Source organism: Pelophylax lessonae, assembly GCF_965119305.1.
Source record: "Pelophylax lessonae genome assembly, chromosome: 5".
Lineage (NCBI taxonomy): Eukaryota > Metazoa > Chordata > Amphibia > Anura > Ranidae > Pelophylax > Pelophylax lessonae.
Genome location: NC_138772.1, coordinates 274,877,222 through 274,894,133, shown reverse-complemented (window position 1 = coordinate 274,894,133; position 16,912 = coordinate 274,877,222). Strand labels below are relative to the sequence as shown.

At 41.6% G+C, this 16,912-nt stretch overlaps 1 protein-coding gene across 5 annotated transcripts in view; it reads right to left on the bottom strand.

The window, feature by feature from the left end:
* LOC309556114 (poly(rC)-binding protein 3-like) overlaps positions 1–16,912 on the bottom strand; it is a 1,192,398-nt gene that overhangs the window by 380,201 nt on the left and 795,285 nt on the right. For all 5 annotated transcript variants that reach the window (XM_082258445.1, XM_082258444.1, XM_082258447.1 and 2 more), the window contains one exon: positions 2,207–2,249. The gene's annotated coding sequence lies outside the window, so the exon portion shown is untranslated. The remainder of the gene's footprint in view (positions 1–2,206; positions 2,250–16,912) is intronic.

Genomic DNA, 16,912 nt, shown 5'->3' with positions numbered 1-16,912 from the left:
ACAAGAATTACAGACAGTCCAGTCAGCCTTGTAGCTCTAATCAGCAAACTGAGGGACTCAAACTGATTACACCAGCATGGATCTACTACCATACTTGGTGTGGTCAGAATGCTACACTTGTGCTTGCCCATACTTCTCAGTGTTCTATTTGGAACAAGGTCAGGCTATCAATGGGTGACAATAAACAAAGAATGCTAACAAATACCAAGCATCTCAGGCAGGGCCAGTGTTAGACTGTTTTACGCCCTAGGCAAGATCAGCTACTTGCGCCCCCCCCCCCCAAAAAAAAAAAAAAAAAGGAAGGGGTTAAAAACTGCTCTATGTCATATCCAGTGACCCTGATCTGATGGTTCCTCCATGTAATGCTGTCATACCCAGTGATCCCAATGTTCCTCTGTCACATCAAGGGTCCCTGATATTCCTCCATGTCATACCCGGAGACCCTGATGTTTTTCCATGTCACACCTGGGGACCCTGATGTTCCCCCATGTCACACCTGGGGACCTCAATCCCCCATGGCACACCCAGGGATCCCAATTCCTCATGGCACACCTGGTGACCCCGAACCCCTGTTACACTTGTGACCCCCTCTCCCCCATGTCACACCTGGTGACTCTGATTCCCCATGGCATACCTGGTGACCACAATTCTCTTTCACACCAGGGATACTCTATGTCACACCCAGGGACCCTGATTCCCTGTTCTGAGGACACTTACTGGGCAGTATCAAGAGAGTGGCCTGCACTCTGCCCTCCTTCATCAAGATCCTGCTTATTCCTACTCCCAGGACGCTCCTGGACCACAGTGCTCACCACAGCTCCAACCGGCTCCTGGTGGAGGGAGAAGCAGCAGTCAGAGAGCTCCGCACCTCCTTCATCACCAACATCCTCAGACCATTCCGTTGCCTCATCGCTTCTGCTCCAGTAAAGGTGCCGCCCTCCAGTGCCAAGCTCAGGTTCAGCTCTCCTCCACTCCCTGCTTAATACCGACCCAAGGAAATGAACGGCTGCTGCCCACCAGCTCAGATTAGAGAGTCACTTCCCGCCCAGGGATTAGGCCGCTCAGCTCCAGACGAAGAGGATCATTATGCAGGTAGCACTCCGGTGGGCTCCTTTCCTGCCCCTTGGGGCTCCCCCAACAATGGTGGAAAGCCAGGGCCTGGTAGTTCTGCCACTGCCCCAGACACCTGGCATCTTCCTCTGTCCTTTCTTCCTCCCCCACTGCCGCCCCTCCCCTCAGCTCACAAGGATCATTCATGACGGAGAGTGAGTGCTGACTCGTGGCTGCGCCCCTAGGTGGCAATGCGCCCTAGGTGGCTGCCTAGTTTGCCTAGTGGAAGCACCGGCCCTGATCTCAGGGCTGCTGGGCAGAAAATCAAGATGGGGTAGGAGGATTTTTGCCAAAGTTACTATATGCCATTTATTGTCACATTGGTTAGTTCTGTCACTATGTACCTGACCAAGGCATGGCCTTCCTGTCCAGAGTTTGCTGTACAAGTTATTTTAGTTTGAAATAACAATGTTGGTTTTCCAAGTTGTTAGTGTGGGTAAATGTTACACAAAATTGCTTCTTTTAAAACATTTGCTCATGCCATCATTGTCAACACTCTAAGCTGTAAAGGAGAAGGCAAGGCTTTACTAAACCATTAATTCACCAATGAGACTACTTATTGTCTTTTCATAAATGGCATATAGCAGGGATTCCCAAACTACGGCCCTGCAGCTGTTGCAGAACTACACATCCCATGAGGCATTGTAAAACTCTGACATTCACAGACATGACTAGGCATGATGGGAATTGTAGTTCCGGAACAACTGCAGGGCCGTAGTTTGGGAATCCCTGGCATATAGTATAAGTCTCTGACAGTCTCAAACCAAAGTTTATTTGTATGTAGCAAAGCCATTTTGCAATAGACAATTATCTTCCAAATCCACCTTTGGAGGTAAATGGCACTCTATAGACATTGAAAACATGGGACAATTGGCAGCTAAACGGCATTTGTTTGAAGGACTAAGATAGTAATGTTACTGTAAGTTGTATGTTGCAATAAAGTGATAGGGAAACATAACAGAAGCCTACAAATTAGAAACAATCCCAAAATTAGAAACAATTCCTCTGTTTTGAACTGACCAAATCCTCAGACAACATTCAATCTATTTGGGTCATATGGCAATTTTACTACATAAAAACAAAACACTTTACTGACCTCTTTTTTTTGTGATGTCACTTGTCTTCAGTAACACTTTTGCCTGTCAAATAAAAAACAAACATGTCATTATCACAGGAGCCAAAATGAAAAATGACTTTATTCTAAACTGTGGTCACAAATATTTTCAAATACTGTAGTCCAGAAAATATATATATCAACTCTATGTGTACCAAATACCTTTCGCCAACCCTAATAAGAGCGGGAAAATAGTGTGTCCAGAAAATAGAGCTGTGGGTGGGTCCACTAGCTACATTCTGCCTGCAGAAAGCTACAGGAAGGGGTGGAAACAAGACCAGTTACTCTGCATAAAGAGAGATAGCAGCAGCGAATGGTCCTTAGTACAGGAGGTTAATGCACAGAGGCAAAGTACTAGAGTTGTATTATGTAGGATTGTTGCACAGATCTGGAGGAAATACACAAAGAACACCAAGATTCATGTAACCCAGAGCAGCAAGGGAGGTCAGACCAACTTCAGATCAGAGATTTAGAGAATATTTTTGGCAATGACTAAGAATGACAGCCGGATAGCCTAGAGTTTCCTCGGTACAGACTTTATTTGATGATAACAGTTTCTTCAGTTCAAATACCTGCTAAGCTCACCATCTTTGGATCTGTAAAAATGTATTGTCTATTTTCATGTTAAATCACTTCATTTTACTTCAGTCAACGTTAACACATTTCTCAGTGTTTCCCCAGGAAGCTCAGAGCTCTAACCTAATATTCCCTTTATTACTATGAATAGGAACAAATTCAGATGTTCCAGGAAGGACCTAAAATGAAATAACTGCATGAAATACCTTTACTGAACTTAACACCAACAGATACATGCACTATACCCTATATACCACTAATCAGGTAAAGTATACCACTATACCCTATATCAGATAATACAAGGTGCCCACAGTGGGTGTGTTTGAAATACCTCACCTGCATTATAAGTAGGTAAACAATGAGAGTTCTCAGGTTACCCAAACTACTGACAAAAGGAAATGGATGAATTGATGCAGCAATGCCTGGACAGAAAAAAAAAGAACTACTGGTATGTATTTTAAATAATAGCTATCAGTATTGACTGGAATTACACATACCCTCTCTGTAACTCTTACACTAACCCTCCTGATTAATACTTCCTTTAATACTAACAGTAAACCTCCGTGTAACCCTGAAGCTAAATTAAACGTAACCCCTTCTTGGCATACTCTCCATTTCTGTACCAGTATCTTCCATGCCAAAGGCTAACTTTCTTGCACACAAATATACCAGCACTAAAACCCTAGCACCAGAGACTTTTGCCTCAGAAATTGTAGCCATTTTTATAAATGTGAAGTTGAAATGTTACCATTATGAAATCATACACATGCTAAAATCAAAAGCAAACTGCCTTCAAAGTATTGTAGTTCATTTGTGGGATCTGCCATTAGTAAAATAATTAGGTTGTCTGTATAACAGTGCTGTACATCTGTCCCTGGATTTATTCTAAGTTGTAGGAGTCAGCATTACAGCAAAGAGCAGCATTGTCAGTAACCAGAAAAAAAAAATCTGTCTTTGGAAAATGGCATTTATTCAAGTGATATAATGCATGTCTGATGAATGGAGCAAATCAACGAGTGAAAACTGCAGATGAGCATACACTGAAACAGAATTCTTTCTTGATCATGACAGTGCTGACATAATGATCAAGTTAGACGAATGATCAAATTGCTGCTGATATAAACTTGGTGTTATTGTTATTTTTGGTGCCAATTAACAACATTATTTTAAATGTCATTTAGTAAAAATGGAAAGGACACTTTTAACTCCAAGCTAAAATTGTAGCTTTTCAGTTTATTTTCTTACAGTGTAATATAAAATAAAGTCCACAACAATATATAATGTAGAATGAAATTGAAATGAAGATCCAAATGCAAACTTTGTGGTATAAGTTAGTCTTGCTCCATACGTGTTTAAATCATCATTGTGTACCGTCCACCACTCATATAGATTCACTGCTTACCAGAGAAAATGGACTCAGATACCATAAGCACTGAGTCGACCACATTAAGGTAAAGCCAGGGATGCTGCATACAGGTAACTCTGTAAATATCACAACAATATCACAAATATCCAACAACGGTAGGACTGCCACTCATGCTTGTGCAGTGCGTTGAACCATAGGGATTAAAAAAGCATCCACATAGTGTAAAACTGTATCTCAAAATGTATTAAAAAAGGTAGGAAACTTACATCATATCTAAATAACCAACACTTGTATCATTATCCAACATGTAGAATCAGGTCTAACCCCAGATGATGTCTTAGAAGACGAAACACGTCAGATTCCTAGTCATTCGGGCCATTGTACCTTGATTCTACATGTTGGATGATGATACAAGCGTTTGTTATTTGGATATGATGTAAGTTTTCTACCTTTTTAAATACATTTTGAGATACAGTTTTACACTATATGGAGTTTTTTTTTTTTTATCCTTATGGTTCAATGCACTGCACAAGACTGTTTCCTAAATGGCAGTCCTACCATGGAATCAAGTTGTGATATTTCCAGAGTTATCTGAGTCCATATTTTCTGGTAAGCAATGAATCTATATGAGTGGTGGACAGTACACAATGGTGATTTAAACACGTATGGTGGCAAAACTAACTTATACCACAAAGTTTGCACTGGGATCTTCATTTCAATTTCATTCTACATCATACATTGTTTTGGCCTTTATCTACACTATAAGGACTTTATTGTTATTTTCATGTAATTTTGGCACTTTTGCACTTTACGATTCATTTTTTTATTGTCATATTTATTGATATTTTCTCAGCGCTGCACTATTTTATCACATTTTTGTTGCAAGGTTTTTCACATTGTAGTGCGAGCAACTTTATTCAATATTAGAGTTAGCGTGGTGTTGCACATATACACATGTAACTTAAATAAGTCTGGAAAACCAGCAAAGTAGATTACAAGAGTCTGTAAAAATACATTTTATTACACAACACATAAAATAGTTTGAATGCTTGTTGTTTATTTCTCTTGGCCTGGGACAGACCACAAAAAGAATGAGAATTCTTTAAAATGGTAGGTTATGTGCTACCTGAGAACACTGAAATATTATTTAACTCATTGTGACAAAATGCTCTGCCCCCTCTTAATTTTGAGTATTGGTATAAGGATAAAAATGATGCATATTTTTGCTTTTTCTTAAGTGTATATACTTAAGTTTATCTAGAAGATGGCTAGGAACTTGGTATGAGAAAATCAATTTGCCAAGTTGGAGATTAAACCCTGATTAGGCTGATAAACAAAATTAGACAATTTCCTCCCCTGGTTGCTTACCATGCGACTACTAATACCTCTCTGTGGGTGAGTACAGAAGCATTCTTGGTTGCCCCTACATCAATTGACACATGTTTGTGGAGTACTCCTGAAACTTCTAAACATCATAACTCCGGTCCTTAAACACTCTTTAAAAACATGGGACTCTGTAAAATATTTGGGCGGATTGATGTCTTCTCAATATGCTATTGAACTGTTTGCTTTCTAACCCTTCTTTTGTGCCAGGGCATAAAGAACCTGGGAGATTTTAGTGGTGGGTTGTGTCAGGCTTCCATTGGATATACAATCTGTTAACATTGAAGGACATGATGACCTACAATGCTTTGCAAGCTTCCCATAAAATTCCCTCTACTGAACTTTCCAATAGCTTTAACTAAGCAGTTTTGTGAAATCAACCCTATGTCACATAGATTTGCCACTCATCCTTACGCCTTTTGAACATGAATGCTGTAGTGAACCTCTGACCAAGGGCACATTGACCCTAGTCTTTAAATTCATCTTGTCTAATGATACATCGGATCCTCCTTCTTATCACACATTGAGAAAGGGACCTGGGGATTGAGTTTGAGGTGCCATCAAAATATAGGATAACATTGTGCATGGGTTCATAAATTCCTCTTTTCTAGAGGTCAACTATAAGATTTTACTTTAGTGGTACATGGTACCTACTCGGATAATGAAATTTGTACAGGGGGTTTTAGAAAGTTGCTTTCGGCGCTGTGGTATTGCTGGCACTCTGGTACATGTGTGATGGGACTGCCCAAAAATCAGACAATTTTGAACAAGGTATATGAATTAATACACACAGTTCTAGAAGACAGTATCCTTCGAGGTCTTGCTTAATCCTAAACCCCCTTCATGTAGTTCTAACCAAGTTAAATTGATATATTTTATTTTCATGGCCGCCAAACAGATTTTGGGGAGAGCTTTAGCCCAAGTCAAACAAAAAATGCGGTATTTAACGAAAAAAAAAGCTTGCCACTGTCCTATGTGACAAAACAAAAAAAAAATAGGAATAAATTGAATTCTAGGATTTCCAATTATTAAGAGGGGAATCAAAATGATTCATTGTGGTCACTTTTGCCCACTCAAATTTACCATCTGGAAATCTGTCCTGTAGAAGAGGATTAGTCTTTGTTAGGCCCAACCCCAACCTGTGACCTTCCCTCTTCCCCCTCTTCTTTCTTTTTCTCTATATCTCTGATCCTCTGTCTTTTCTTTCTTTCTGCACTACTTTTGCGATAATTCTGCTATTTCAAAGCTGATATTCCAACATCTGAGGTTGTTATTAGTGATGGGCCAAATATCCCCCTGTTTAGTTCGCCCCAGAACATCTCGAACAGGGAAAAAGTTCTAGCGAACATGCAAACTCTATTAAAGCCTTTGGAACATGAACATTAAAAATCAAAAGTCCTAATTTTAAAGTCTTATATGCAAGTTATTGCCATAAAAAATGTATGGGAACCCAGGTACTGCCCTAGGGGACATGTATCAATGCAAATTATTTTTAAAAACGATTGTTTTATTGGAGCAGTGATTTTAATGATGCTTAAAGTTTTAAAAATTTCAAATTCCTTTAGATATCATGCCTGGGGAGTAGCGCATCTGTACAATGTAAGGAGCCAGCGGCAGCAATACTGACATTTCTAAAGGAAAAAAATGTAATTTAAACTTGCTGACTGGAAGAGTTCCAGCTGATTGGTGAAAAGATAATGTGGTAACAATATTCCAAAAAGGGCCGAGATATATACCTGGAAATTACAGTCAGCCTGACATCAATACTATGCAAACTATTGGAGCAGATGATAAGGAACTATATTCAAGAATTTTGCTGATAAAAAATGGTATCATTAGTAGTAACCAGCATGGATTTATGGAAGGTTCATTCGTACCAAACCAACCTGTTAACATTCTATGAGGAAGTGAGCTGTCATCTGGATAGAGGAAGGCCTGTGGATGTAATGTGTCTAGATTTCGTAAAAGCATTTTATAAAATACCCCATAAACGCTTAATTTACAAACTGAGGTCAGTTGATATTGATGACGGTGTATGTACCAGGATAGAAAATTGATTACAGAAGTGCATCCAGAGGATGGTGATAAATAGCATATATTCAGAAGATTCTGGAATTTTGAGTGGGGTGCCCCAAGGCTCAAGCCTGGGGCTAATTATTTTTACCTGTAAAATGATATAGAGGTGGTTATATGAAATTCATTCCCAGTATTTGCCGATGATACAAAGCTAAGCAGGGTAATAACCTCACAACAGAATATAGCAAGTTTACAGCAAGGCTTCGATAAAATAGAGGGGTGAGAAACTACATGGAAAATTTGGTTTAATATTGATAAATGTAAAGTAATGCACTTGGAGGCTAAAATTTGAATGCAAGGAGGGGAACCTCTGCGGGAATCAAGGATGGAAAACGATATGGGGGTCCTAGTAGATCACAGGCTCAGCAATAGCATGCAATGCCAAGCTGCATCAAGCAAGGCCAGCAGACTAGCATGCATTAAAAAGTGTATATACTCAAGAGATAAAAATGTATTTCTACCACTTTATAAAACTCTGGTTTGGCTACATCTTGAGTATGTAGTCCCATTCTGGTCATCAGTTCTCAGGAAGGCTATGTTAGAACTGGAGAAAGTCCAGAGAAGGGCAACAAAGCTGATACGAGGTCTAGAGGAACTCAGTTATGAGGAACAACTACCAACATAAACGTATTCTCCCTGGACTGGGGATGCTAAAGAGGGGATATGATTGCAATATACAAATATCTAAATGGTGATTCATCTTAGGTCGCTTAACAAGGCACATGGACACTCAATGAAGTCGGACAAGAAGCGGTTTAATCTTAAACTGCGTAAAGGGTTCTTTACTGTTATAGCAGTAAAGACCTTCCACAATTGGCTGTGTCAGTGGGGAGTATAGACAATTTCAAAAACTGTTTGATGGGCATCTTAGCAAACATAATATACAAGGATATGGGAAATGGTAGAGACAAAGATTCACATACATACACACACACACACCCACACATCCACATAGGTTGAATTGGATGGACTGGATTCTTTATTCAAACTTGCCAACTATGTAACTATGTAACTGATCGCCTGTTAGAGGGCTTCTTCATTCTCCATATTCCCACTAAAGAGCTGCCATTTGTTTGCTTCAAGGTTGGACTAGGGACTATGGATTAAGGGATGTGTGGTGTGCATAGAGCAGAGTACATGGCCCCCAACTAATATCAATGCTTATTCCAAACAAACAGAAGTGAGGGGAAGAAGAGAGCATTGAGAGCTCACAGAGGATGTTACAAGGAGGTAGAAAAACACAGTAAGGCACAATTTCATGAAAAATATATTATAGGGCTATTAAGTAGTAGATGTGTATGATGTTATTTAGTGTCACTGTAAGGCCTCTTATAATATTAAAGTATCAAACATTCAGTTAAGCTTTGAAGCTTCTAGTATTTTAATATGTATGTATGTATGCTTAATTTTCGTTTTGTTAAAATAATTAAAAGCTAAAAATATGGTAAGCTCTACAAAACAAGACAAAGAGATCACAAATCACTCAGTTAAAATCTACCTACGAGACATGATGGTACCATCAAGATGTTAGTTTTGCCATCGCAGTGTGCTTTCACCATATGCAAGCATGTTTATATGCAAATTTAGTGTCAGAGGATTGTGGATAATTGTAGCAATTAGAGCACAGATTACCAACAGAGGGTCTGAGCGGAAAGCCAATCATCTGTCATGTAGTGAATAACTAACACTAGCAACACTTGTAAACGATGTTTAAGACAGCAGGGAATGTCCCCCATGATCCTAAACCCACTCCAGAAGAGTAATCAACACGAGCGATTCTAACATTGTTCTGGTTACATCTCTGATTTAAAGCTGAAACTTTCATGCTTTGTACTTAGACACATTCAAGAGCAATGGCAATTAGCTTAGAAAATGCATCATCAAAAAAAAAAAAACTCTGGCATTTACTAAGCTATTCAATCAAATGTACAGTGATTATTTCCAATCATAGTTTGCTCAATTAGGAAATTCATGGTGTTTCGACAGGTAAACAGTAACTCAAAAAGGTAAATTAAAGCCAAATTTATGCAATACATGCTGCAAAACAGAATCCTTTCATGTAGAAAATGCTCAATAAACATGTGTTTTTAACCACTTTAAGACCGGATGATTTTCCTGCTTAACGTCCAGACCACTTTTTTCAACTTAGAACTGCGTGATTTTAACTGACAATTGCGCGGTCATGCAATGCTGTATCCAAACGAAATTTACGCCCTTTTTTTTCCCACAAACAGAGCTTTCTTGTGGTGGTATTTGATCACCTCTGTGCTTTTTATTTTTTGCAATATTAATAAAAAAAGAGCGAAAATTTTGCCACAAATTGACATTTTCTACTTTGACAGTTAAAAAATATCCAATATGTTCAATTTTTGTCATATATTTAGGCCAAAATGTATTAAGCTACATGTCTTTGACAAAAAAAATTTCAATCAGTGTATTTTTATTGGTTTGCGCAAAAGTTATAGCGTCTACAAACTATGGTGTAAATACTGGAATTTACGCAGCTTTAATTTCTGACTGCCTATCTCAATTCTTGAAGTGCTAAAATGGCAGGGCAGTACAAAACCCCCCCAAATTACAACTTTTTGGAAAGTAGACATCCTAAGGAATGTTGTGAGAGGCATGTGGAGCTCATTGAATATTTTTTTTTTGTGGTGTTTGAAAAATTACTCATTTCACTTTCTCACTGCCTATCACGGTTTCGGAGGCCCTGAAATGTCAAGATAGCACAACACCCGCCCCCCCCCCCCAAATGACCCATTTTGCAAAGTTGACACTCCAAGCTATTTGCTGAGAGGCATGGTGAGTCCATGGAATATTTTATATTTTGCCACAAGTTCCGGGAAAATTATTATTTATTTATTTTTTTTTACACAAAGTTGTCACTAAATGATATATTGCTCACACATGCCATGGGTATATGTAAAATGACACTTTACTAGCCGTTGGGGAAGCCCCGACGATTAGATCGCACGGTGCCCCAAGTGCCAATTTGTGATTGAAAGAGGTGTCTAAAAAGTGGCACGCTCGAATAAAAATTGTCTACGTACAAGTGGTACCCCATTCCGAATAAGGGTGACACCAAGTCCCAAACTTGTTTACCGCTGCTCCCTATGTAGTCTGGGCAGTCGGGGGGCTCCGCAGTGCTATCTTTTCCCTCGTAGACATGGAAACTAACTGTATAGCCTGTGGCCCTGTCACATAGCTTATACAGTTTGACCCCTCATCTGGCAAGCTTGCTGGGGAGATACTGTTTGATAGCAAGGCGGCCAGTAAACTTTATCAGGGACTCGTCAACGCAGATATCTTGTTCGGGGGTAAACAAGGCTGCAAACCGCTGATTGAAGTGAGCCGGTCATATTCAGGGTCAAGGTGTTCATTGTCGTTGAATTGCATGAACCAAAATATTTGCTCGTATCGAGCCCTGGACATAACAGCAGAGAACACGCACATTTGGTGAATTGGGTCAGTAGACCAATATAACCGCAATTCACTCTTTTTTGTAATGCCCATGTTGAAGGATAGGCCCAGAAAGGTCTAAAATTCGGAAACCGTTAAAAGATTCCAGCCAAATTCTCTGGCAAGGGGCGAATTGGATTGGTGGTAATAAACTGACTAGCATACGAATTACTTTGATCCACAATAGATCTGTAAAGATCTTCAGTGAAAACCAGCTCAAAAAAAATTAAGGGGATTAAAACCAGCTGTTTCCACTCGAATTCCGGGTTGGGCAGTGAATGGGGGAAGTACGGGCGCTGTAGAATCTGTGGGCTGCCAATTAGGATATGCCAGGGAGGGCACTATGGGCTCTACGGGCCTGTCTTCGAATACGCGGTGGCTGCGGGCCACTACTCATGCTAGCCACCGCACCAGCTTTAACTGCACTTATGGGACTCGCCACGTCACCAAGTGTTACTGCAGTGCTGGTTGTTCTAGGTCCAGGGTGTACTAGGCCGCTCATGCTTGTCAGATCACGAGAAGTGTGAGCGGCACTAGTACTGGCACTCTGCTGCATATGAAAAACATCCAGTTCTTGCATCTCAGCAACTCCAGAATGGGGTCGGGTACGCCTGACCTTAGCAGGGACCCATCCGTCGTCGGAGCTATCTGTCAGGGAGCCGCTGTTCTCTAAAGGTTCGTATACTGACCCTGATTCTGCCAGTGAGGCTTCCCCATCGCTCTCATCTGACATGGTCAGTATACTGTAGGCTTTTGCACTACTGTACCACCGTTTGGACATTTTATCAACTAAATTTAAAGGTACAGTAGTGTGACTAACTGGTAAAAAAGCACCTGGTTGTCAAGGACTATTTGGTCACTACAAAAAAAAAACTGCTAGTGCTTGCAGAGATCAGGCCTGACTCTGCTAACGCAGTGGTTTTGTGTGATTTGTGTTTTTGGAAGTGACAGTAATCTATTGATTACTGCACTTGCCTGGGTAGGATGGGCTGGGTGGAGGGGCTAAACGCAGGTGTGGCAGGAATCAGTGCTGATCATGCAAACACTATACTAGTAATGGAGGTGTATGTATGTATGTATGTATGTATGTGTGTGTGTGTGTGTGTGTGTGTGTGTGTGTGTGTGTGTATGTGTACTAGTGTAATTGACTCTAACTGACGCTAAATAACGGTGGTGTGGTGGGACTCAGACGCTAACTAGCCTAACTAGCATCACCTGTGACATTAATATAGTGATCGGTAATCACTGTTTATAGTGAACACTGTGACAGGGCAGTGAATGGGTTAACTGGGGGAGATCAAGGGGTTAAACCTTTTTAGGGATAGATGGCGGGTGGCCTAAACCTATTTGGGCCTAGCGCAATCGTGATCTAGGGTCACAAGTGACACTAAATACAGTGATCAGTAAAAGATCTGTATACCACTGTATATAGTGTACACTGTGAGGGGTTTGGGGGGTGATCAAGGGGTTAAATGTGTACCTATGTGTGTTAGTGTCAGTGTAGTGTTGGTGGAACTCATGTTTAGCTATCTCTCCTTCTTCTCCTGGAACCGAAAGCGCTCCAGGAGGGAAAACTACATCACTTCCCCTGCCTGTGTTTACATTACACAGGCAGGGAACACAATGCCTTTGGCCAGAACTGAAAAATTGGCCAAAAATCATTGGTCTGCATTTGGTGACTGATCGGTTCTGAGCCGAATCAGACCAGGATCGGCTCGCAGGGCGCGCGCGAGCCGTGAATGCGCCCGATTTAGGTCTACATTCCTGGACCTAGCCGAGCCGTTCTGCTGCAGTAGAAGCAACATGAGTGGTCAGCAAGTGGTTAACGGACAATTGTGCGGTCGTACCACGCTGTATCCAAATTCAATTTACTTCCTTTTTTTTCCCCACAAATAGAGCTTTCTTTTGGTGGTATTTGATCACCTGTGCGATTTTTAATTTTTGAAAAAAAGAGCGACAATTTTGAAAAAAAAACAATATTTTTCACATTCTGATATAACATTCCACAAAAAAATTTACAAATCAAAATTTTTTTAACATTTTAGGCCAATTTGTTTTCTGCTACATATTTTTTGGTAAAAAAAATCACAATAAGCGTATTTTGATTGGTTTGTGCAAAAGTTATCATGTTTACTAACTACGGGAAAGATTTATGTAATTTTTATTGTTTATTTTTTTTTTACTAGTAATGGCGGCAATCTGCGATTTATTTGCGGGACTGCGACATTGCGGCAGACACATCGGACCCCTGACTGATATTTTTGACACTTTTGGGGGGACCAGTGACATTACTACAGTAATCAGTGCTATAAATATGCTCTGTTACTGTAATAATGACACTGGCAGGGAAGGGGTTAACACTGTTGGTGATCAAGGGGTCAAATGTGTGCTCCATGCTTACTGACGTGTGTGGGGGGAGGGGATTGTGTGACACAGACACAGATCGCAGGTTTGGCTATGCTGAATCCTGTATTCTGTCCCTACTGTCACAGAGGAGATCCGCCCGCTTTGTTTACACAAGCGGGCGGATTTCCTCACTCTTTCCCGATGATCGCCGCCTCTCCTCCCCTGGCCCGACTCCCGCTGTGTCCGAATACAGCGGGAGCGAGCCTCCGGCGGCGCGCGTGCGCCGCCGAGAGGGGGCGGGATACAGCGACGTAGGTCTATATCCTCTGATTGGCTATCACAGTGATCAGTCACTGTGTAGCCCACCCCTGTGTTTCTTTTCTCCTCTTGAATGGATAAAAAGATACACTATACAATGTATCTTTTTTTCTTCCTAAAGGAGAAGAATATAAACAAAGAAGTGTGTGTAAACAATAACTAACAAATAAAGGAAAATTGCTAGATTGGGTTTGATCTAGGTCAGTGTCAGGGTTAATGTCAAAGTTAAAGATCAGGGTCAAAGGTCAAGGCCAGTGCATTTTAGTTAAGATTTAAAAAAAAGCATGTTTAAAATAGTATTAATTAGCATCAGTTTTTGTGTATTTTAGGTAGGATTAAAAAATGATTATACACATATGCGGTATCACTGCAATTGTCTAGAGCAGGAGAACTTTTTTTTTTTCTGGTTGTAGGTTATAGTAATAGCAAAAAATATACAGCTAACTAAAAATAATCAGGAGAGATCTGTTACCATTGAAATTACATGCCTGGAGGTTGCCCTTAACCTGCTTGTGAAGTGGCAGATTTGTACATGTATATAATCTGCTACAGAAAAACTGACATTTAAGCTGGACATACATGGCTCAGCCGGCTGAATGAGAAAAAAAAAATGAACTGATTTTCCCATCCAGACTTTCAATGTGGATGGGGAAATCCTGCCTGCTGTGTCTCTGTATTCTTACAGTGGGACTCCCCCTCTGTCAAAATATACTGATTGGTGCTGCAGCTTATTAGCTGTGTGCACTAATTGAATGCTGGTTTTCTTGCAGGACTGTTCGTCAGAAGCTGGTCTAACAACTGGTTTCTGTTGACCATAGCGGCTACAATTGGATCAAATTCATCCAGTTCCTACGGAACCATCCAAAATTCCGATCCATGTATGGTCAGCTTAATAAAGAAAAACGGAAAATTCCTATCAAATACTTACCGTAATTTTCCTTTCCTGATAGTCTCCATGGCAGCCTACGTGTGGGTTAACCCCGCCTCCACTCCAAGGGTATAGGACCCCCCTCCCATAAATTTCAGCTCTCAGGTACAGCAGGTGTTCCATATCTTAGCCGAATCCAAGACGAGAGGGTGGGAACTCCGGCTGCCATGGAGACTATCAGGAAAGGAAAATTACGGTAAGTATTTGATAGGAATTTTCCGTTTTTCTGTCAGTCTCCATGGCAGCCTACGTGTGGGAAATAACTAGCTCACGCCACACGGGTGGGAATGCTTTAGCAAAGAAACTTTAATTCCTGCTATTTGCAGACAAAACAGTCAAACCAAAATTAACTGAGGACAGAGAAGCGGGCTCCACACAATAGTGGGTCATAAAAGTATTGACCGAAGACCATGAAGCCGCTCTGCAGATCACATCTGGAGCCACGTGCCGCGAGGCCGCCCAGGCAGAGAGATACTCCTTGTAGAGTGCGCCGTCACCGCCTCTGGAGGAGCCAGACCCTCAGCTCTATAGGCCTGTTGGATAGCTGCCACTATCCATGATGCAATGGTTCTGGATGAAGCAGGTTTACCTCTGTTCTTCCCCCAGAACAGGACAAAGAGGTTGTCAGACTGCCTGAATGGTGCAGTTGCTTGAAGATAAACTTTTAAGGATTCTCCTACATCCAACAGATGAGGATTAGACTCATCAGAGGACCGAAAAGTAGGAAGCACGATCTCCTGGTTCTGGTGAAACACCGAGGTGACTTTCGGATTTGAATTTAGCATGGGTATCAGCACTACCCGATCTGGGAAGAAAGTCAGGAATGGTTCTCTACAGCCGAGGGAACCTAATTCAGAGACCCTTTTAGCCGAAGTAATGGCTACCAGGAAGACAGTCCGGATGGTCGGATCCTTGATAGAAGAAGAGGATTCTATGCTCCTTTTTGAGAGGGCATTTAGGACAAGAGGTAGATCCCATTTTGGAAACCTAGGTTTTCTTTGAGGATTGAGCCTGATTGCTCCTTTAAAGAACTGTTGAATAAGTGGGTGCTGAGCCCACATGATCCCAGAGAAGGCGGACAAAGCCGAAACTTGGACTCTTAGAGTTGCCACTGAAAGGGGCATATCTAGGCCAGCCTGAAGAAAACTTAGTATTTCTTGAATCCCAGGAACTGAGGAAGACATACCTTCTGGATATGCAGACTTCATGAATCTTGACCAGATTCTGCAGTATACCTTATTTGTACCTGGCCGTCTAGCATTCATCAAGGTGGAAATGGCTGTAGATGGACAGCCGAGCGATTCCAACCTTTCCCTCTCAGGAACCAGACCGTCAGCCGGAGTATTGCAGGACAGGGGTGTACTGATATTCCCTGTAGAAGCAAGTCTGGTCTGAGGGGAAGAGGGACCGGGTCCCGGTAACTCAGCTGTAGGAGCAGCGGAAACCATGGCCTGTTTGGCCAGAAGGGCACCACCATCACTATCTCTACATCTTCCGCTTGAAGTCTCTGCAGAAATTTGAGAATGATGGGTACTGGAGGAAAGGCATATGCCCTGCTGAACTCCCACCTGTCGGTTAGTGCATCTGTCCCGTAGGCTTGATGGCATCTGCCTCTCGTGACATACTTCTCCAACTTGTGGTTGCAAGGAGAGGCGAACAGGTCGACTTCGGGAGATACTCCCAAAGACAGGATCAATTTGAATGACTCCACATTGAGAGACCACTCGTTGTGGTTCAACTGGACCCTGGACAGGAAATCTGCTTGAACGTTCTGTGAACCTGGAATGTAGACTGCTGAGATATCGACTAGATGAGCCTGAGCCCAAGACATAATTGGGTCTAATTCTCATAGTAGAGAGAGACTCCATGTCCCACCTTGTCTCTTCACATAAGACACTGCCGTGGTGTTGTCCATCTGAATCATTACAGATTTCCCTTCCACCAGGTGTTGAAAAGATCGAAGAGCCTGATAGGCTGCTTGGAGCTCCAGAATATTGGAGACTGGTGTGTGTCTCTGAAAAGACCACTTTCCTTGTGTCATTTCCGACAGACAATGAGCCCCCCAACCTGAGTTGCTGGCGTCTGTTGTGATTATAGCCCATGAGACTGGAATCAGAGAGTGGCAGTTGAGCAGATTCTTGCGTTGCAGCCACCAAAGAAGACTGAATCTCATGCTGGAGGAGATATGAATGTATTGATCCCTCTCTTCCGGGTTCAACTGTTGTAGGAACCCTTT